The sequence below is a fragment of the Passer domesticus genome, chromosome 9 (assembly GCF_036417665.1).
Source record: "Passer domesticus isolate bPasDom1 chromosome 9, bPasDom1.hap1, whole genome shotgun sequence".
Lineage (NCBI taxonomy): Eukaryota > Metazoa > Chordata > Aves > Passeriformes > Passeridae > Passer > Passer domesticus.
Window position 1 is genome coordinate 32916516 of NC_087482.1, and position 22717 is coordinate 32939232.

The window sequence follows — 22717 nt, forward strand, 5'->3', positions numbered from 1 at the left end:
GCCTCAGGGCAAGGGCGTGCAGCCCTGAGATCAACGGGGTCCCACTCAGGACCGCCTGTTATCGAGGGGTCCCTGTCAGCAGCCCTGTTATTAACGAGTTTTCCCTCGGCACCCTGGATAACGGGGCATCCCGCTCTGTACCCGGGGTAACGAGGGGGTCCCCCTGAGCAGCCGGTTTTATTAACCAGGTTCCTCACAGTCCCCTGATAACGAGGGATCCCCTCAGAGTCTCGGTGCCGGGGCCCCTCGGCAGCCGCTGTTATTAACGAGGGATCCCCTCAGAGTCTCGGTACCGGGGCCCCTCTGAGTGCCCCGGGTAACGAGGCATCCCCTCACAGCCCCGGTACCGGGGCCCCTCAGTGCCCCGCGTATGAGGGATCCCCTCAGAGTCTCGGTATCGGGACCCCTCTCAGTGCTACCGGTAACGAGGGATCCCCTCACAGCCCCGGTACCGGGGCCGCTCTCAGTGCCACGGGTAACGAGGGATCCCCTCAGAGTCTCGGTACCAGGGCCCCTCTCAGTGCCCCGGGTAACGAGGGATCCCCTCACAGCCCCGGTCCCGGGGCCCCTCGGCAGCCGCGGCGGGGCCGGCCCGAGGCGGGCGGTGCTCGGGCGGGACGGCTCCTCCCTCCGACGGGGCGGGTCTGGTACACCCGAAAATGGATTTATTTTAAATAAAATAAATAATGATTTATAATTCCATTGCTGTTGGAGCTTCTCTGCCGCGTTTAGCCATAGTAACGGGAGTTGGAATAGTCTGTCACGGTTTTATAAAAACGAAGTGTGCCTAGGCACCTTCTGCAGTAATGACAGAAGTACGACCAAGTGCAGAAATGATTTAACATTTCTCTCCAAAGGGAACTTTTGTGCCCTGTATTTAATGACAAGTATGTAGCTATATACATTATGTTCGTGGGAATGTTCAGCCCTAAGTCGGGCATTTGTTTTTAATTTATTTTCTTATTTTAAAAAAACCTTGCCCTGCAAATATTGGCTAGCGTTCCTTTTCTGGGAGAATACACACTTGTAGAATTGGGGGTAACTATAGAGCTTTATAGGCAAATTTAATATAATACCTTCTCTCTCGGAGTTTTTAAGCTAAATTAATAGAGAAGGGATGTTTAATTCTGATGTGAAACTGCAATTAAAAAAAAGTAAAACCACTTTAATCTTCCTTTGCAACAGCTGTATTTTCCTAATGATGATGAGGTAAAGTCCTTTGCTAAGAGAGGAATAGCAGAAGAGTGTTTTCTGAAGGTGAAATTGCAATACAGCGTCTCTGACAGCGCAGCTGTCCCCCAGCAAAGAAATTGTTTGCACCTGGCAGGTGTTTATAAATAAGCTCCGCAAACAACTGAAAGCAATTGACGAAGAAAAGTGCCTGTAACATGTAGGTGCACAGTTTGTGGTAATTGGAGTGGGGCTGGCCCAGCCTCATCCCCAGTGGGCACAGCTGTGAGCAGCACTGACAGCAATGAGCCATGGAGTGCCCAGGGGCACTGAGCAACCTCCAAAGGGAGCAGAGGGCACACAGGTGCAGTGCATCAACGTGAGGGGATAAAAGGTTGGGCTAAGGAACAAGAAGGGCAGACCCTTGCAGCCTCCTGAAGTGTTGGGATGTTACTCTGTAGGGCAGGCACCTGAAGCCTTCTGAAGAGGTATGGTGTTACTGTGTGTGGGCTTGAAGCTTTCTGAAATGGTATTGGGGATACTCTCTGTATGTGGCTCTCTCAACTGTGACACATGCTGTGATGTTTGCTGTGACAGTAACAAGGTGGCTAAAGTAAATGTTTATGGTTATTGTAAGAGGTGGCTAATGTGCAACTCAATAAAAGATGCAATATCAAAGCGTTTAGAAAATAGTGCTGTATAGTGCAAAAAAAAGGGGAATAAACACAGGCAGTATGTTAAAATAATCCAGGGACACCACCTATGTACCTTTTGCTTTCCAAATGATAGAAAATCCTGAAACAACAAAGAAAATCATTAGAGAGTTCTTAATGTGCTGTAGGAGTTTTTTTTGTTTGTTTATTTTTTGTTATTGTTGTATTTTTTTTTTTTTTGGTGGGGGGGCAGGCGATATTTTAAAGTAAAACAAAATGTGAGCTAGTCCTGGGTTTTTTAATAACAGAGATAAATAATGTTTCAGTGCCCTAGGATTATAGAGACAAAATGCAATCTTTCTCTGTGAAATGTACTTTTGGTGGATGAAACTAAAGAACTTTTTAAAAATCCTTTTTAAATTGAGAGTACTGAGGATTGTACTCCTGACCGTTTTATTTTTCTGAGAAGGGATGTCCAGCTGCTTAACAATGGCAAAATCAGCAACCATTGTATAAAATGATACATGAAAAGGTCAGTGTTTGTAGCCTATGAAAACAAGACTCACAAGCTGAAAGCAAAATGAATCTGTTTATTGCAGAGTTAAGATAGTACTTGTACAATTAGTGTGACAGTCTTTGTTCAGTCCTATGTATACAACCTGGTTGTTGGCTGTAATAAATCTATTGGTGTTGGCCTGACTGGCTTTTTTTGTTTTCTCAAGGTTTTCAGGCTTTGAAGAAACAGGACACCTTTCCTGTTGTTATGTAGGGTATAATCCAAGTTCTTCCATACTTCCCAGGAATTTTCTGCAGTGTCAGGCTTTTTTTTTTTTTTTACTAGTGTTTATAACTGTTTTTAAAACACTAACATTTACATTATATATTAATTAATTTCCACATTTAACTTTTAGATGTGAAAATGTGACATTTATAAGTTAGGGTAAAACCAATGGTAGCATTGCATTATCAACCTGATTATGTCTTGGTCTGCCCTAGGGTGGGTAGAGAGGAGCAGTGGGAGGAGCTCTCCCTGTGCAGCTCAGTTTGTCAGGTGTGCCATGAGCCTCACTCCTGGGAATGCCATGGCCCCGTGTCCCACTCAGGTGCCACCTTTGGGGCTGGCAGGTTCAGAGGATCAAGGGGCTGTGCACCTGTGCTTAGTGAACAGTGGCAGAGGAATTTTGAGTCAGCAGCAGAATTGCACATTGGCTGGGTATCCTTGTGAGGGTGGGTGCTGTGAGCAGAAGTGTGTAAGAGCTAAAACTTACCAGCAGTGCTCTTTGGGAGCTGGGGAGCTGTGATTATTTGACAGTAGGCCACGGAAATACTCTTTTGCCACAAAGAGTAACACACATTAGGACTAGCAATTGAAAAAGAACAATGTTTTTTACATTTACTTTTTTAATGCCTTCTGAACTCTTAATGGGATACCTTCTGTTTTTAGATTGTTTAAGGTTTTTTTTGCATTCTGTTCCAGGCGTAGGTTTGTATATTTTGTTTCCTTGTGGACTGCGTTTCGTACCAACACCTACACATATCATGTCTGGTACTGTCCTTTAGCAATGTTATCTATAATTTTAGAATTTTTAAATTATTACAGTCCTTTAGTGATATTTTCTATTTTTTCATGAAAAGTAACAAAACCGTGGGTCAGCTTTTTTGATGGCATTTTCCATACTGAGGGATGACTTTTTAGTTATGGTGCAAGAGAACCTGAAAATGGCATGCACAGAGTGGTGATACAGCACGAGCAGAAACTTGACCCTGTCCTGAAGAGGATTTGCAATATATTGATCCCATTTAAGAACAGAAATAGAAAAGGCATGTTTTTTTCTTTGTGGACTATAGTTATTTCACATAGTGATTATCATGTTGCACCAGCATACAATTAAAATGGAAGCATTCAAAACTTAATTTGTACTTGAATTATTCATAAAAGAGCTGATTGTTATGTAGTATTTGTTTTATCCACCTAAAATTAATACTGTAGGTCTTAGAAGGAGGTCTTCTATATTCCACGTTACAAACGTAGAATGTTTATTGCAACATAAACATAACACTCAGCAGATATTTCACAGGACTCTATTTATTAACTGCTTTTATAAGAAAAATTTAAATAACTTGCTGTTTGTGGAAGAGCTGATACTGCTTGGGACTAGATTGTGTTGATTTAATGGCAGAATTTTAAATAGAATTTACCTGTTCAAGTAGCTTCCACTTTTGAATAATTGATTGAAGACCAACTTTTTTTTATTCTTTGGGGCTCCAGATAGAGATCTCTTTAACTGAGAGCCCACAATATGTGAAAATATCTTGTGCATATTTCAACTGGAAATAATTTTGCAAAATCAGTATCTCTGATCCTGGCATAAAATCAGGTCAGGTGCATAATGCTATGAACAATTTTTTTTTGCTTGGCTGGACAGAGACTAGATAGTCTATTAACAGAATTTGTCTTCAAGTTGTTTGTTTATACAATTTCTTGGTATCTGAATAACAAACATGAAGAAGCTTTAGTTCAAAATTATTACGATTAAGACTTTGAAAGCACATAGATGCTGGAAGGATGCCCAAGGTCTGCCTTGTGCTTTTGTATTTCTTTAGATAACAGCATATCCTTATATACAGAAAGCCACGACTGTCTGTGTGTGTTACATATTCTTAACAAAGACTTTGCCCTGCACTAGAACAAAATTGGCGCTCACCAATTTAAAGTTGTATGGGAGTCTAGAAAGAGACTTCCAGCTCTAGGCAGAGTGAGTAGTGCTGCATTTAAAGTTCCGGCAGAGACAGAGCAGGTCAGTCCCTGCTGAAAGCCCCTGAGTGAGGGAACGCCCGGGATTCGGGCATGGGGATGCTTGGAGCGTCTGTCGGGTGTGGAGGAACGCCACCTGCCTCCTTGGGCCGCTCTGCGCCCTCGGCACAGCACAGCTGGGTCCTCCAACCCAGCCAAGTCCTTGCTCTGCTGCCACTTGACACTTTGACACACAGACATGGCGAATTCTTCCCACGAGGACTGGTGTCGGCTACGCACATTGAGAATTTGTTAGACGTTTCATGTAGACAGAGTTTTGGGTGAAGTGGGAGAAATGCTCGTATGTTTCCATATCATTATTTTATTGATGGGAATGATTGGGGGTTGTTTTGACTGGGGCTTGTTGGCTTTTCTTTCTTTTTACCTCTGTATACTTCCCCCAGTTAGTGGAATATCAGACTTCCTTTTTTGTTACTGGAACAGTTGGCGCTTTTTTTTTCTTTAATAAATTAGAAAAAGGTGATAAAAATAAATGAAAAAACAACCTTTTGAAATATAGCAGATAGGAAGAATTATGATCATGACATGGGTCAACTGAAAATAAAAATCAAGTCCTCAAACCTGTGTGATAAGTTAATGGCAAAGCCTGAAATAGAACTGCCCTGCTTACTCTGCTACTTATGTCATTTCTTGAGGATATACTTGCATCTGTCAGGTAGAGGAAGCAAAAGCAGTCTCAGACTGTGTCAGTGTTTTGGTTTAAGGCAAATATCCTTTGCCTTGTTATGTGTTCTGCTAATGCATGAGAATTTGATTTTTCATGTACCTGATGATTCTGGATGGTGAATGTGTGCACACACACAGTACCTACTTTGGCATGTTTTCCTTCTTTTTCTGAATTCTTTAAAAATATTTGGCTTTCAAAGGAAAAGTAAAATTTAATACAATGAAATTTGAAGATTAAGGGTTCACATTATGGATGATCCTTTTTCACTACTGTTCCTTTATTTTAAAATCCTCTTTGTAAAGGCAGCTTGTAAGCACACCTACAGATTTCGTATAGTTATTGCCACCTCCTGGATTTTACTTTTTGGTACTAGTGATGATGTCATGCTGTTGTGGTATCTTTAGAAATGAAAAGGAATGATTAGCCAGGGAAATGGATTTGTTAAGACAGATGTGAGCGTTGCCTTTTTTTGCCAGTCTGTTTAGCCCACAGACCAGGGCAGTGCATCAGCTGTAGGTGACCACACATGGTTCAGCTGATGTCACTGATGTCTTCTGCTGTGATTTTGGTCTTATCTGCACGCAGAAATTTGCTTGTACTGATTTGCTTAGCATGATAGTACTAGAAAATTATGGAGAGATGCTCTAATGACTGAAAAGATAAACATTTGAAGGGGAAAATGGCATCTTAGAATGCTGAAGAGTGGTTTAAATGCCAGACATAATCATATCTAAGTAAACCTGGTCTCCTTCAAAAGGTTTTACATTGAATGTGTTCTCTGGAGGTTGCTAGGGCATATAGTGCGTTTCTGTTATCTGTAAAAGCTGTCTTAATTGTTTGGCATGCATTAGACTGTCTGTTTTTGGTGATAGCTTGGTTGCGAATACACTCAAAAGAGGGAAAAAAGCTTTAGCTCACTGATGCTGTGGAGCTGCTTGTAGATAGCTGGAACATTCTTATCAGCTACCTGGTGAGACAGGTGTGGGCTCTTTGACCAAGGAAACTCCTGTGGGAAAGGAAGCTGGGAAGACTTGCTTTCCAGCAAGGTGCTACTGTTTGTCATTTATCTCTATTTTTGTGTCTGAGGTGACTACAGCACAAAATTGATACTGGAGTTCTCTGGCCTCACAGATGTGATATCCCTGAAAATATGTGCAGCTGGGATATCCCTGTGCTGTTTCCTGCTGGATGTGCAGGGGTTGCATTTACACTGATGACTGAGTGAGTAGAAGTGTTTCTTCTTGATTCATATTTGCTTTGCTGTGTGCTTGGAGCTTTGTGTCTGCATTTGGAGCCTTTTAATGGGCACTTGAACGTGCCATTGCTGTGCCAGGAGTGGATTCCCCCTGAGGAAGCAAGGCTCAGATTGTGCCCACGCTGCAGGAGAGCTCCAGCTGCTGTGCAGAGTGATCAGCTCTGCTCAAGTGCTGTGCGCACTGAGGACTGGCAGCTGGCAAAGTTGCTGTGTGGATAAGCAGTTCTGGAATCAACAGATTTCAGCAAATGAAACCCTGGTTTTTCCTCTCTGTGCAGCAGTAGTGGCCAGCAATTTCCTAATGGCCAGCAGTTTCCTTGCCAGTGGAAATTGTATAAAATCGTATATGACAAGATTAACATAAATTTTGAGAATTTCACTTACTGCATTAGAAAGGGTGATGCAAATAAGGTGGCAAATTGAACAAGACTCTAGCTGTGGCTAGAGGCATCTCTGATACTTGATACACCCTTTTAGCTGATAAAATTTCTTCAACTGCTTCAGACTTAACAGCTGAGGTAAAAATAGCACCTGGGGTACTTGACAGAAGTAGGTGGATGAAGCCAATTCCATAATCTATTTGGTGAATAAAATGTTGATGTGATAACTGGAACATTGTTCTAAAGAGATTTTATGGTTCTGTTGTTGTATTAGTATCAATTTTTTGTCTTCCAAATATTTCTTATTTTAATGGGATATGTTTGTGCAATCAAAAACCTTTGAATGGGTGCAAACTGTGCAAGCATTTTAAAAGCATGTGGTTGTTGAAGGTGGGGTGGACTCACACTGGAAAAGTTCATGCAGGACTACATCCCAGTGAGGGACCCCAGGCTGGAGGAGGGGAAAGACTCTTTGAGCAGTGGCTGAAACAGCCTGTGATGAACTAGAGAGCAGCCCCATTCCCTGTCCCCCTGTGCTGCTGGGGAGAGGAGACGAAGCTTGGGAAGGAGAGAGGAGTAGTAGGAAGATAGTTGTAAGATTTATTTTACTTCTCTTTATCCTACTCTGATTTTACAAGTAATCAATTCAGTTAATATCCCCAATCTGAGTCTGTTTTGCCTGTGATGGTATTTGGTGAGTAATCTCTCTCCTGGACCTTAACCCATGAACCTTTCATTATATTTTCTCTCCCCTGTCCAGTTGTGAAGGGGAGTGATAAAGCGGCTTTGGTGGGTGCCTGGTGTCCAACCCACAACACAAAGTTAATTAGAGAAGTGTTATCTAATATCTGGTTGTGCAACACACACCTCCTCCCAGGTTTAGCTTTTGTGTGAAAATCACATTTGCCTCTGTTATTATCACATGATAGAGGACCCTAAAGATTCTGATTTTAAAATACAGATGACACTCTTTACTATTCTATTTACTGCTTTTTCCATCTTTTCCTCATTTGATGCAATCCACTGCATTATACCTCACAATCTAGAACATAACATATATGGGCTCTGTGCTATCAGAGAGAGAACTAGCCCCCAGTAAGAAATTGAATATAAACTTGAATATTTTGTGTTCGTTTTCATCAGATGACAGATTTTGGATGACAAAACCGTAGTTTCAGTTCTTTACAGTCATATTGTCATGACTTTAAATAGTCTTCCTTTTATGCTTGACTAAAATGAGTTTTAAATTCAGAAGGAACAAATTCAGAAGAATTTCCAGTAACTTCTTTATGTCAAAAATTACTTGCAATTGAATTATCATGTGTTTTGTGCTTAAGGAAGCAGAAAAGCCTACCTGTAAAGAATTCTGAAGTGCTAATTTTATTCATCAATAACTATGGTAAAAATTGAAGTTCTGCAGCAATTCAGTCAGCATGAAGCTGAGCTTCAGTGGTAGAGAAAACGAAGGCAAACCAGACTAAGTAATGACACGATAAAGTTTCTTGAGTTCTTCCATAAAGCAATATGTTGAATTCTAATTACTGCATTAAAAAAAAGGACATTATAGTGGTATTGAAGAAGATTGTAAGAGTTGATTTCTTGTAGAAGCAAAGGCAGTAATAGATAGGTGGTATCTGAGAAAATGAGAGAGTTGAAATATATAAACATGTAAATGGATTAAGCAGTGGAAATTTTTCCGTTTTCTTTAGTAATAGAAATATTTGATGACAGTGAAAATTAGTGGGTGGTAACTGGTATCTTTATGGGCTCATGACAGAAAAGCACTTTGATGCAGAAGGAGGTTGTTCTTCCCACAAAACCCCCCAACAAAACCTGCAGAGTCAGACGGTTTTTCTTGAGAAAGACTTTGGAATCAAGCATTTTACATCTCATGCTTTTGTAGTAGGATGCTCAAGTTCTAGGCTGCTGTCAAAACTAAATTTATTTTTGGAAGAAGTAGAGGTGAGTTTAAGGGAAGATATTTTTTCCTTAGTCATTAGATTCCTTCAGTCTTCTTGCTGTTGGACAAAAGAAAATCTGACAATCAAAAGGAGTTGGACACTTTTGCATGAGAGTAGTGTTTAAATTTGTGCTTTAAAACCAGTCATGTATATAAGCCATCACCTCTGAGTCTCCAAGCAGTAGGAATTAAGCTGACATGTTTGACTAAGTAGCTTATTCTCATATTTATCTCAACTAGTATCTCCTGAGCTTTTCTTTGAAGTATTTGACAGCAGGTACTGGAAAGAGCTACAGCAAAGCATTTGATGCCTGGAGCTCCTTTCAGGGCCTTTCCATCCTTGCTCCTCCTGCTGTGGATCTGCAGCCTTTCTATGGATATTAGAAGCAGCCATTGGGCTGCGAGATTTGCTTCTCTCCCTCTGTGTTCCGGTTGTATGCCTCCCATCACTAACAGAGGTTTTCAGTCTGTCTTGGCAGTGTTTGCCTGACTCATTTCTAAGGCAAGACAATCCTGTCCTGCACTGTCCCACTGTGTGACGTAGTCTTGTAGAGCATCAGTTCATTGTGAGGGTGAAGTCAGGCACCAGCATGAAAACACAAGGGTTTTAACAAGCAGGTCTCTTGGCTGGCTTCCTTATGAAGGATGTACCCAAATCCAGCTTGCTGCAGCCCAGCTGCTTTGGCAGCATTTATCTCCTGAAGCTCTCTAAGTGGTGCTGGATATCACCTTGCCATGCTTTAGGTGGGTGTGACTCGTGGAGAAAGTGCTCCTGAGCATTCCCAGCTGCACCGTGACCTGTGGGCTGGGGTTTGCTGCTGAGCCAGCACAGCACACATGGTCCCCAGAGGGGCTCGGTGTCTGGCTCTTCAGGGGGCTGCCAGAGGGAAGGACAGGGATGCCAGGCTTGAGGCAACTGCTTGTGTTTGTCGTGCAGAAAATCTGCAGGTGTGTGGCAGCAAGGTAAGCAGGAGACAGTTGGTGATAAAGTTCTGTGTTTAATTGGCTATTTTCTTCTCTTGAAGACCCATCCCGCACCCTTTAAACCTTTCATAATTTTAAGTCATTAAGGAGAGAGAAAGGGTAAAGATTGTTTCTCTGGGTTCATACTTTCACCCCGTAACATAATCCTTTATGTTATGAGGCTTTCTTCCAGGCTGTTATCCAGGTACACGAATCTCTGTAGACTTAATCAAAGAAATGACAACTAAAATGGTGTGAGAGAAGCTTTCAAAAAATTGAACTCACAACGGACTACAATGCTTTATTAGGCTAATAGACTTTAGAAAGTGCTTATTTCCAGATTCCCCTCTTTAAGCTGTTTAAAACATGCTCCTGAAAGGAAGCTGAAAAAAAAAATCAATGGAGAACAGTTTTGGCTATCACTTGTTTTCCTGCTGCAATGTGACTGATCCCATCAGAGTTCACTTGTTTAATGCTGAGAGGCAGAATGCAGGTTCTGGAACCATGGGCTGTATTTTGTCAGGTTGCTTTCTTTTGTCAATTACAGCTGTTTTGAAGACACAGAAACTTCACTAATAGCCTAAAGTTCCTTCTGTTACTTTGGGCTAGTAGCTTTCCATGCATGGAAAACTGACACTATTGCCTTCAAATTTAAGCTGTGTTTCATTGCTTGACAACATCATGTGTTGATTTTGAAATTTTTTTTTCCTCTCTCAAAAACATATTTTCTAAATATCTTTTTCAGGTGACACCTGACTGCATGAATACATTTTAAAAATAAAAATTTAATAGTAGCTTATGAAGTCTTTGCTTTTGCATTGAAATGTCATAATTGGACCGTAAATTACCTAATTTGCATAGCAGTCACAGATTCTTGATGAACTACTGACAGCACGTTCCTTTGGGAACACAAATGTAGAGATTGCTTCTGAGTGTTTTCTTACAAACAAAATATGGGGGTCTCTCCCAGTGGGTAAATTATTTATACAGTTCTGTGTCTTCCTTGAACCTTTCCTTCAGCAGCTTCTTGTCCGTTAACAAATGCTGCAGTGATAACATATCCAGTGGGTGAATATATCCAGCATTTGGGTACCCAGAGACTGATGTGCCTGCAAAGTGATTAAGTACAGAGGAGTAATTTAATAATAAACTTGGATGAAAGAAAAACTGGAAGACAACTACTTCCTTTTAGTTTCTGAAGCCATTATTTGAATCTCTTAATGTTAATATCTCAGTCTTTTTCTAGTCAATCGTTCTTTTTGATGGACTTGAGGCAACTCAATATTTTTACAGACAGAAGCAGGGACAGTGTGCAGACTTGAAGATGTGAGTGCATTTCAAGATCTGAGTTTTTGACCACAGCATTCTTCACTCCATTTCCATTAACTTTCTTAGATTTACATTACAATTTTCATTTTTGCCATCATTGAAATATCTATAGTCAGCTCAAGCTATGTCTAAAATAAAGACAGAATATTTAACTACTCTGCATATTTCATTTTAAGCATGAAACTGAATCAACTTGATACTTCTGGAAAAACCAGTTCCCTTAATAAGAATAATCAATTACATTTTCCTTTCTGCCACATGGCCAGACATGCAGAGCAATTCTTTCCACCTGGGTTCCTCATGTCATTTGAAAAGCCAGAATTAAAAGGGACAGAACAGGGATTGCAGCCCTCTCCATGTCATTATATAAACTTTCCTTCTGTGCAGCTGGTACATCAAAACCAAAACTGCTTCAGAATAGACTCCACAGATCTTAACTGTGAGAACAAAAGAATTTAATTCTATATTGTGATTTTTGTCCTAGAGAATTAGTATTAATGTTATTGTGGGGATCCATAACCACCTCAGTACATTAATGTAAATAGCACCTATGTATTTTTGTAAATTTTGTGGGGCTTTTCCCCCTTCCCTCTTGCTGCCCTCCCTGAACCTGCCATCCCCTGGCTGTGAAGTGTAGATCTCCTTTTTGCAGTATGTGACCTGTAGTAAGAAAAACCCTGAAAATTATGCACTTAACCTCATCTCAGGAATTAATTCCTTCAGTATTTTATGGCATCTATACAGCCACTGGTAAGTTCAATACAGTTGGAATAAGCAGAAATTAGAGGAAGTATATAAATAAGCAATTAAATATAGAAGCAAGGGAGAAAAGTGTTTTCTGGACAAGCGGATTTTATGTATGAGCTGCAGCTACTTGTCACCTTGTCACCTCTCTGAGAAAATTCAGGTCATCTTCAGAGGCCTGAAGACCCTCCCTAGGAAGGAAATGTCTTTGTGGCTGTTTCTGTAACACTGATGTGGCTTCCACCTGCTGGAACAAGGCACGAGTGTCTCTCTCCAGTTTCAAGAGGTTACTGTGTGTGTTGTGTGCAAAGAGTTTTCACGACCTGTGTTCTGAAGCCAGTTTAATTTTACTGATTCATACATCTTCATGCATAGTCTTTACAGAGCTTCTTAAGTTTGGTCAGTCCTTTATCAGAATTTATTGTATTTGAAATCATCTGGGTCTTTGAGGTCCTAGGCCTGCTGTGACTCTGCAAAATTCCTTCAGATTGTTGCTATTTTTTTTTTGCAAGCGCTTTCCTATTCTTCCTATTCTGCATATTGATACACTGCTCATCTATCATAGAACTAGTGCAGCATTTTGTTGTAAAATGTTGTTGCAAATCACTTTTATGTTTTAAAATGTCTTTGCAAGGTGGTGGAGTGACTTAGCAGAAAATATTGCAATTGCTGACAGCAGATTCTTCCTTTAAGAGATAATGCTTGCAAAAAAAAAAAGATCGTGTAAGCAAAAAAAAATCTGGAAGTCTCATTGTCCACTTTGGTTCCATGACCTTGGATGCAATTAGAAGACTTCTCAGCTTTGTTGCTCAAGCAATGTGTAGATAGTTCTATATACAAACTTGACTTATTTTATGAAAGAGGAAAAATTAGCTAGTCTAGGAACTTGAAATGAAAGGTAACTAAATTGATTTTTTTTCCTAAGAAATTTTTATTTAAAATTGACTGCTCTGAGATGTGAACAAATACAGATTCTTAATTTTTTATGTTGGTTCCATGTACTAAGGAAAAAAGAAAATCAGGGCTTTGTTTTTTTTTCTGCTGAAAACCTTTATCTAATTAAAAAGGTATGAGTATTTTCTTTATTCTACAAGGTTATTTGATTGATGATATAATCTATTTCACTAGTGAGTATAGTCCTTAGACATTTTTGAATGAAAATAGGCCCTTTTAATCTGACTGTATTCATTGTATCATGGGAAATCTTATTCCGGTAATTTCTCATTCTCTTCTGTCAATGATCCTATTTTAAATGTCTGATGTCTGTGATCGCAGTTGAGTTATGTGAATTCTGATTTTTGTAACACACATCCTGTTTTATGTATCTTTATTATTGGTAACCAATCAGACCAATGCGCTTTGTAGCATCCTGCCTTAGTTCATGTCTTTTTGACTATATTTGTTTTTTCTATTGATTACACTGAAATGAAGACAGTGTGAAAGTGCTGTGTATTTATTTTTTTATTCTACTAATTTTCTTTTGTCTACTCTTTTTTGTTTCTGTACCTGTGGAGGAAAGCTGGGAACTCTTGTACATTGCTGGCTAGTTGTGAGGGAGGAATGTATGAGGGGCAGTGAATTAATTGGTGTTCTTAGGCTGTGAGTCTGTAGGAAAGAGCCCCCCAGCCCAGCACAGACTCAGGTGGCTGTGGGCAGCAGCAGACCGCAGTGGCACTCGGACTGCTGCAGGAGCACAGTGCAGCCACTCTTCATCACCTTGAAACGTCACATAAAATGAGGCTCTGTCAGCTTCCCAAACCCAGATCATGGCAGACCTGAGGTTACTTTTGTGGGAATGGCTGTTGGTGCTTTCTGACAAATCCAGTTCCTTCCTGGTAAATTTTTTTTTTAGGAAAGGGAAGAGTACACTTAAAGCTGAGTGCCAGTCATCTTAGGGGGCAGTAGCTCCAGATGACATTCTCTCTCCTCTTCTCACCCTTTTATCCTCAAACTGGTAATAGCCTTTGACAAGCATTGCTGTGATTAAGTAAAGAGACAGATTGCCTTGTTAAAGGTACTTCACAGAGTAGGGAAAAAATACTTTGAAGACTGCTTAGATTAATAATTCATAGTTAGCTGATGTAGCAGGACAAACAAAGTACACTCAAAGTTCCAGTTACCTGGAGATCATGAATGTCACTGCATCCTTAACATAATGGACAAGGTGCTGCTTCAGGACTTCAGGGACAATGTATTCATTGTTCTCCACTTTGTCCAATGTGGCAATTAATGTGATTAAGCTAGCGCCAAATCTGTTTTAAATACTGTTGCACTGGGTCGTTAACTTTAACACTGTCATCATGTTCTCCCTAGTGCATTTGCCTTATTTAAGGGAGGTACTAATGCTTAGCATTCACTTGAATCAAGAATATATTAATGTTTCTCTAGTTCTCAAGATATTACTCAGTGTTCATGTATTAAGAAATATATTGGACTAATAGGTGAAAAAACCCTCAGCCCTATATCTCTTAGCCATATGAAGCTCCCACTGGCATAGTAGCAAGTGTCTTTATACCCATAGTTTGTAAACCTGTTGGTGTTTAGCCAGTTGTATGTGCTGTTTTTATCATCGTTTTATCTTTAATCTTCAAGACTGCCTAGAATAAAAGAAAACTGGAGCTGTTCATTGGTTCTATAAAGGACGTGAGGCAGTGTAGTTCAGAAGAATTGCCAGCTGATTTCAAGCAGTTTGTTTTATTCAAAAGGTCCATCAAGCCATGCTGGATTTTCTGGGAGCACTACTGGGATTGGCTGGCCACTGCTACAAGGGCTGCCTGAAGATGTGGGCAGTAGGTCTAGACACCAGTGACATTGCTTTTAGAAATGACTTAAATAGAGGCACAAACTGCATATTAAACTTGGGTTGGTTTGGAAAGTTGACTTATGTTTGAAAGAGTCCCAGTGATCAGAGTGAAGAGAAATCATAAAGCAGAAACTTGAGCAAAGGATCTGGTGTCAGTTACACAGCCATGAATCCACAGAAACACTTAGGCAGCAATTGGTGCAGTGGCTTCTAGTCTTTGTCTGAAATTCCTCATATAATTGAAACAGTGAAGTGATTTAATATCACATATAATGGTATCTCTGTGCTAGAAAATGTAACAAAAGAAGAGTGCATTGATTTTTTTTTTTAAATTAAAGATATCAGTCTGTCACTGCTCTCATTGTTCACTTGTGAGAGCAAGGTTAAGAAAAATGTCTAAAATAAATTCTGTTTTATAATTTGCATGTGTTTGACTTTAGGAGAATGAGTCCTTGGCCTTGAGTTTAAAGTGAACAGGAAATGCACTTGTGTGGTCTGTCTGAAAAAATTACTAGAGAAGCATTGAATAGACAAATGTATCTGCTAGTGAATTTCAGAGATGCTCTTCAAATGTTCATGTTGCTTTACTTGTGAGAGTTTTAAAAGTAGTCAGATATTAAATTGCAGACATGTGATGTTCACCAACATGTGAAAGTGATATTTGAAAGTCTGTTAGGGGCTAGGGTGGAAATTGATCTGTGAGCTCAGTTCCAGTGAGATTAGAAGACATTCACAACGTAGGGTGCACAGTTCCATGTCCAGAAAAGCATGCAGTTGTCCAAGGGCTTCTATACCTAGGAACAATCACTAAATTGAAGTAACTTCACTGAATAAAGTTAAGACCTCCAGAAGTGAGATTTATACCACATTAAATGCAAGAGGGGCTCTCATCGAAGTGTAAATGTGAAAACATTTATTTTTACCTTTGTGACTGCTTTTAAATGATATGTAACCTTCTCTGAAGTACATAAAGCACTCAGAGGTCTCTTTCTGGAGCAGGCAATGCCATATTTTTATGAACTGATCTGTATGAACAGCTACATGTCTGTAATCATGCTTGCTTTTAACTTCTTCCTTGATTATTTTTTTCTTCTGAGTTCTGTAGTTTTAAAAACAACTCTCTATGCTTTTCAGTGTGACCTGAAAGGTTGGAATTAAATGTACAGAAATCTGCTCCTATAGAGCTGGTGAAGAATGTAGTGGATTCCATCTCTGTCGTGTACAGCAGGAGCTGTGTTGTGTTAATTAGCTCTTTTCATAGCTGCATCATTTCCTAAAAAAAAAAAATAATTGAGAACTGGTTGTGGATAGAAGTTAACTTCTTCACTTTCAGCCCTGGTACATACCATAAACTGAATTACCTCTAATAGCCCTTCTGTTCCAAAATTGTTAATTTTTTGTCTCGGCAGCCTTTGAAAGCATATGTCTGCAGCACTTTGTATCTTGAAATAAACTGAGGGAACTTTCACACTAGTGTAGAATCATCTGACTTGATAAGTACCAAGGAAGATGGAGTTTTTCTTGTGCACTAGCCAGATGGATCCCACAGATTCCACACTGCACGGTCTGGTCCATACTCTTGGCAATAGTTTCTAATTTATATTTGAGCTTCATTGTTTCATTTGTGATGACCTTCACTAGTTAATGTTTTAAAATGTGTAATCCACTACCTGTGTGTTTTCTGTTTTTTTTTTTTTTTTTTTTTTTTTTTTTTTTTAATTTTTTTTTTTTTATTTTTATTCAATAGCCATGTACTTCTAGAAATTCTTCCCAATAGATTCTCTTAGTGTTTTGTGTTTTTAGAGGGAGGGTGGTTGGGAGATCAACTTCTTGGACATTTTCAAACTTTTTTACAAAATTGGGGTTGTCAATGTATAATGCTTAAGAAAATTTCCCATTAATGATATAGTCCACCTCCTTGTGAGAAAATTTGACCTCCTCTGTGCAAAATCCTACACAAAATAAATTTTTGGGCAGATTAGGTATATCTGCACTTTCATCCTTTGTCTCTTCCTCAAATACTGGTTATTTTTTCTATTTTTAAAATTATAAAACCCAGTGGATATCCTTTAGACATTCCATTTTTCAGGTACTTGGGAAGATATGTGCCTGCTTATCAGATGTTTTAGTGTGCATTGCTCCTGCCCAGTTCCCCAGAGGATTTGCTAATTGAACTTCACACTCTTATTATGGCGTGTGCCTGTCAGGAGTAACTTAGGGGGCAGGTGGGAGGTGAGAAGATCCTTCTCTAAATAAGTACCCAGTGAAATCCTCATCTGAGACAAAAGAAAGACAGATTTGTGTCAAGGTACCATGGCATTTCTTTATGGATGAAAAGAGGAGAATAATTTCATAATGTATCCCTCCAAGATAAAAAGGTAGCAGCCTGTTTTGACTGCATTCCAAAGGACTTGTGGCACATTAAATCAATCCAGGGAAGTAAAAGGGAACCTAGGAACCTTAGGTGTTATTTCATGTGGGCTCATGCAAAAAAATTCCAAATTTTGTGTATGTATTTTTTCCATATGTGATTAGCTCATTAGTTCCTCAGAGAACATGGAGCTATCTGAGGATAAGAAATGTTAGGTCACACACTAGTGTAAAGTAATTCCCAGGATGAATTTTTTTATCCTTTCAGATGAAAATCATACAAAATTAAAAACAAAAAAGCTCATTTCAAGGTTAAGAGATTATTGCAATGAGATGAGTATACAAAAACATGCATAAATTATTCCCACTACATGAAGCCTATTAAGCTATTATTCTTACTAGTGTTGCGTTCAGTATTTGTAATATAGACGCTAAGGAATTCTGCCTGATGCCTGTATTTAAATTAAGGTGGAATAGTTTATAAGCAGAATAAAGTGCTCAGTGTTTCATATTAACAGCAAATAAAATATCTGCCATAAAAGGGAATGAAAGAGATCTAAAGCCTAAATTGTGTACATTGGCTCTTCATTGGGAAGATAATCTCTCCTTAGGGAATTTGATAGTTCACAACTGAACTGCATTTTGACTTTGGTACCAAAAATATTGGACTATTTGGAGCTTAGTGACCATGTCATGTAAAACCCACATTCAGTAAATGGCATGCAAGGACAGTATAAATATCAGTGTGTATGTATGGATAGCTAACACATAATTATCAGTAAGCTGTCATCATGAATACAAAATTATGGTGCTTATGAGAACAGAAAATAACTACCTTTCTGCCTCTCTTTTTAATATTAGTACATATTCTCATGTCAAAACCACAAGTTCTTTTCCAGGTCAATTTTGTATGTGCTGTTTCATTCTGTGGATATAATGAAAAAAAGAATTCTGAAAAATTGAGATTTTTCAAGCCCTCATGGACTATCCATATTTGATACTTTCCATCAAGTTCATCTCCTTTGCAAAGCAAATTCATTCTTAAGAGTTTTAGGCATAAAACACAGTAAAGCCAGTGCAGATTCTACAAGAGATTTCCAGCAAATTAGTAGGAGTGGGGCAGTGTGAAATAAATCAAGTGCACCTTGTGATAGATTGTTGCTTTTCCAAAGAAGAAATAGATTTTTTTTTTCATGCATTAATGGAAAATTCTCCCATAGCATGGCTTGTCTAACATGTGTTTCCAGAGGGTATCATTACAGATAATGGACTTTGGTTTGCCCCTCCTTGGGATACCAGAATTTTGAAGAGCTCCAACTTTGATTGCCATGCTCTCAGTGCATCCTCGAAAATCTATTATAGAAGCACTATCAAAACTGTCAAAAGACCCAAGCAAACAAAACCCACAACAAGTGTTAAAAGGCAAAGTATGTGCTTTTGTAAGTGATAGTGAACTTCAGGATTGCATCTGCAAAAGACTCTGCTGCTTGTGGGCTACAATACAGAATAACAGTTACAAAAAATTAACGAATGGTCAGTAACGCAAAATCATCAGCCCTTGGTGTTACTTGAACAGGCCTGTTGTAATGATCCTCTTTCATGGCAGCATTTAGATGTAATGTGAGGCACTTGTGGATGTTGGATATACATTAGGAACATGAATATCCTTTCTTATCTACTCTGAAATTACCTTTCACATTATCGTTCTCTCCCCAGTCCTTTTGCTAAAGGGGTTTGTAGCTTGCACGTCTCTGTTTCAGACTGTAGTTGATGCATGTGCGTTCCCTGCTTTGGCAGATGCAGTTCCTGATCTCAAGGACAGAGATCCAGTTAAATGCTAAATGCGCGGGTCGGCTGTGGCATCACTTTTCCCACCGAGTCCTGGCAGATTCTGTACAACAGGTTTTCATTGCAGGGATCATCTCCAAATTACTGATTGAAAATTTGTGTATGGAGCATGCTGTAAGAGTTCTACTATAACCGCAGAAGGAACTCCAGTCAGTTTCAGGTTTTTGGCACAGAAGAGCTGCAAAGCCTTATGTAGTTCTCACCATGGAATTAGGCTGTGGAACCCTTCTACCATGTTGTAGATTCTATGCGAGTTCAAAAAGTGGCTATGCAAATTTGTGACAGGAAAATTCTTGAAGGATGGGGAAGCACAAATATATCAACTCTCGGTCAAGATGTCTAAGGTGCAAGCTGGTGGGAGTTGTGAAAATATACTTTAGTGTTATCATTCCAAGTTATTTTTCTTTTTTTTTCCCTTTACGTTCACTCTATCTATTGGAGCTGGAGCAGAGTTGGCTGGCTGATTTAATACAGAGATATTTATATTAAGTTCTTAAAATCTTTAAGGATTTTTTCACAAGAAAAATTATTTAGCAAGAGTCTTTTGAAAAAGTCTTAAGGGTGCTTCAGTCCTTCTCAGATAGGGGAGAGTTGGTGATAGCTTACAAACTGAGGTTAAACATGTTTATATCTTCTTGAACCTAAAGCTCTTTGTTGCTGTCTCCCTAATGGCTGTGCCTTCTAGGGTTTTAACAGCAAGCTTAGGCTACCTGATTAAAACTGATGTTCCTCTGATTTTAAGGTGATCAGTGGTGGCTGACTTACTACCCTGGTGTGGAATGGGAAGTAACGTGAATAATTCAGTGTATTATGTAGAAAAACCAAGTAATTGCAACACAGATGGAATTCAACAGTATCATTCCATCTCCTTCCCTATAGGTGCTTGGACTTGTCTCAACATATTGCCTGGTTTCATCAGAGTAACAAATCCAAAAAACTGTCAGGTTTCCATTATCACCATGTCTTTGGCACATGAGGTAGATTTTAAGTAGATGATTCATGAGAATACATTGTTGGAAAGGGCTGTGCTGAAATGTGTGTGACAGATGTCAAAGAAATATTGCTGATGTATTTTAAGTGCTGCTCCCAATTGAGGCATTCCTGAAAGTGTAAATATCCTATAGCAACAGGGAAAAAATCCTTCTGTACTCATCAGGATGTGCTCTGTATATGGAGCTGGGCTGAACATTTGTGATGTTGACAAAAGGCAGATATAGAAAAAAATATAGCAATCAGGGACACAGCTGTGCTCGCATGCTGCTGTCCAGCTTTTGTGTAAAGGTGATTTCCTCTTCACTGCCTTTTTGCCATTTCTCAGCGTTGTAAACAGAACACTTATTGTTCAGCTCGCAAAAAAGTTTGTGTAAAATGCACAAAAATTCACGAGTGCCTTGTAGATGCCAGTTACAATAGCAGCTATGCAAGCATGTCAATGAATTTCCTTGTATGTATGTGTGTGAGTAGGACCAGCTTGGGACAGTTATTCAGGGGCAAAATTTGCCATGGATGCAAGACTATTTAAGCAATATAAATAACTAGCTACATGTCTTGTGCATTGAAGTATCACTATGATGGAGGTCCTTAAAAATTAAGACAAAATTAAAAAACAAAGCCCAGACTCTCCAAATAGTTTAGAAATTCCAGGCAGGATAGGAGGATAACTTTGTAAAACCAGTCCACCTAGATGAGAGTGAAGGGGAATGCATGCCAAGCTTAGGACAAGGACCCTGTTTCTCTTGTGGCTGCTCTCTAAGAACCATGAGAGGAAAAAGCTGAAATTATTAATTTTGACCAGAGAGATGTGAATGGCTGTGAGACCACAGCTGTTGGCAAGGATGTTCCCAGGAAATCTAACAGCACCTAAGGAAGTAGCAATACGGGGAAAGAGCCACCAAAACTCTCCCAAGGCTTTGTGACTCCATGAACTGAGTGTGTTCAGTTTCTGTTTCTGTTGGAAGACATCCTTGCAAGTTAACAGATCTGAAATTTACTTATAATTAACAGTATTTGCCAATTTTTATGGCTGTGACACTGAAATTAAAGTTTTGTTTTGTTATTGTTGTTTTCTGAGTCCAATAAAGTTGCTGGGAATTTTTTTTGTACTGCAAAGTATTGAGGGACTTTAGTGAACTGAAATGCAAAGCGGTACTTTCACCTGCAGGAATAACAAGGAGCAAATATGCATTAAGATGTATTAAAGTGAAAATAAACATAATAACCAGATACTTAAGTTATTATACAGTTAAATAAATGTAAATTTTAAAAAGTATTTTCACTTATGATTTAGGTTCATAACCTTATATTTTTATTCTGTGCTGCAGAATCAAATTTGTTTCAGGACAATAAGCAAATTAAAAATCTCTGTAGATAAGGTGTGTTAGTCCCCTTTCTAAGGCACAGGGAAATCAGAAAGGTGCCTTTGTCATCTGAAATTTTCCTCTTCTGCACAAAATTATAAATGATATAAAGGAATATATGCCTTAAGCACAAGGAACTTAAGCACATACTAACATTGGAATCAATGATTTCTGCCTAGAGAAGTGACCTTTTCTACAGCAGCCAGTGTTCTGTTTTATAAATATTTGATTAAACACTTTAGGTTGTGCTTGTTGTTAGCAAAGGAGATAAGTGGGGGTAAGTGTGCTGTGCTCGCCGTGGGCTTGCTGGGCAGTGCTGTCCTTACCAGCTGCTGGACCTTCTAAGAGGCTGTGTCAGGCTGTGAATTTTGCTTCCACACCTTGCTGTAACAGTAAAATAACAAGTGGAATATATATGTGTGTATTTCTGTGTGTCTATTTCTATTCACAAGACTTAATTCCAGCTTTGTCGTTATAGAATCAGACACAGAGTTAAAAATCCTTTTCTGTTTGCATCCAGGATAGGCTATGCTCCAAGCAATGGCCACAGAAATTGTCTTTCCTCTTGGTTTTTCTGTCTGCAAGTTCAAATGAATTCCGTGATGTGATACTGTCAGCTAGTTTTGTGCTTTCATGTATTTGCTCAAAAAGAAGCACACTTTTGATGTTGTTCTACTTATGTCTCATCAAAGGTTTTGTAGCAGCTGCATTTCATGGTTCTGTGCAAAACCACCTGGAAAACATCCATCCTCTGAAAGTGATATTCTTAAGAGCGCCTTGCAGACTCAGATTTGCAGGTTGCTGAATGCTGCTAAATTGAAAACGACCCTATTTGAAAGGAAATGGATGCCGTCAATCCTTTAAGAATATCAAAAGCTACAGCACAAACAGCTCACAAAATGTAATGGGTGTCTAGAGATCCAGCTGTAAAGCTGCAGTGTAGTGCAATCTGTTGAATTTTAGTCATACAGAGTGAGATTTTGCATATCTCTCCTAAAATGATTTTATAGTGAATGGCTATTTTAAACATTCACTGAATATGTGATTACCTGTGCTTATTGAAAGAGACAAGACCTATATTTAAAGGAATTGTAGCTAAATTCTCCTGTTACCTTCATGTCTTCCCCCATCAAGTTGCTAAAAAGCAAAGCATGTGTTTTATGCCTGCTTAACCAAAAGTAAATGCATTTAAAGATCATTGAAAAATGATCATTGCTGCAGTTCTGCAAGGAGAGTACTTGAAATACTATTTAAAAAGAGAGATGAGAAATAAATTATGCATGTTCTTGATGAAGTTACTCATGAAGGCCTCAAGGAACTGTTTGAGTACTTGTACTGGTTCATATGTGCTACATATGCATACATTATTAATAAAAAGGTAAATAGTAGTATCAACAAAAAAA

The 22717-nt window shown here is 39.1% G+C and overlaps 1 protein-coding gene across 5 annotated transcripts in view; it reads left to right on the forward strand.

Annotated features, from left to right (window-relative positions):
* The first annotated feature begins 1509 nt into the window (after positions 1-1509).
* CACNA2D3 (calcium voltage-gated channel auxiliary subunit alpha2delta 3) overlaps positions 1510-22717 on the forward strand; it is a 474873-nt gene continuing 453665 nt past the window's right edge. For 4 of the 5 annotated variants that reach the window (XM_064432564.1, XM_064432563.1, XM_064432565.1 and 1 more), the window contains exon 1: positions 1510-1658. The gene's annotated coding sequence lies outside the window, so the exon portion shown is untranslated. The remainder of the gene's footprint in view (positions 1659-22717) is intronic. The other variant, XM_064432566.1, reaches the window with a different exon arrangement.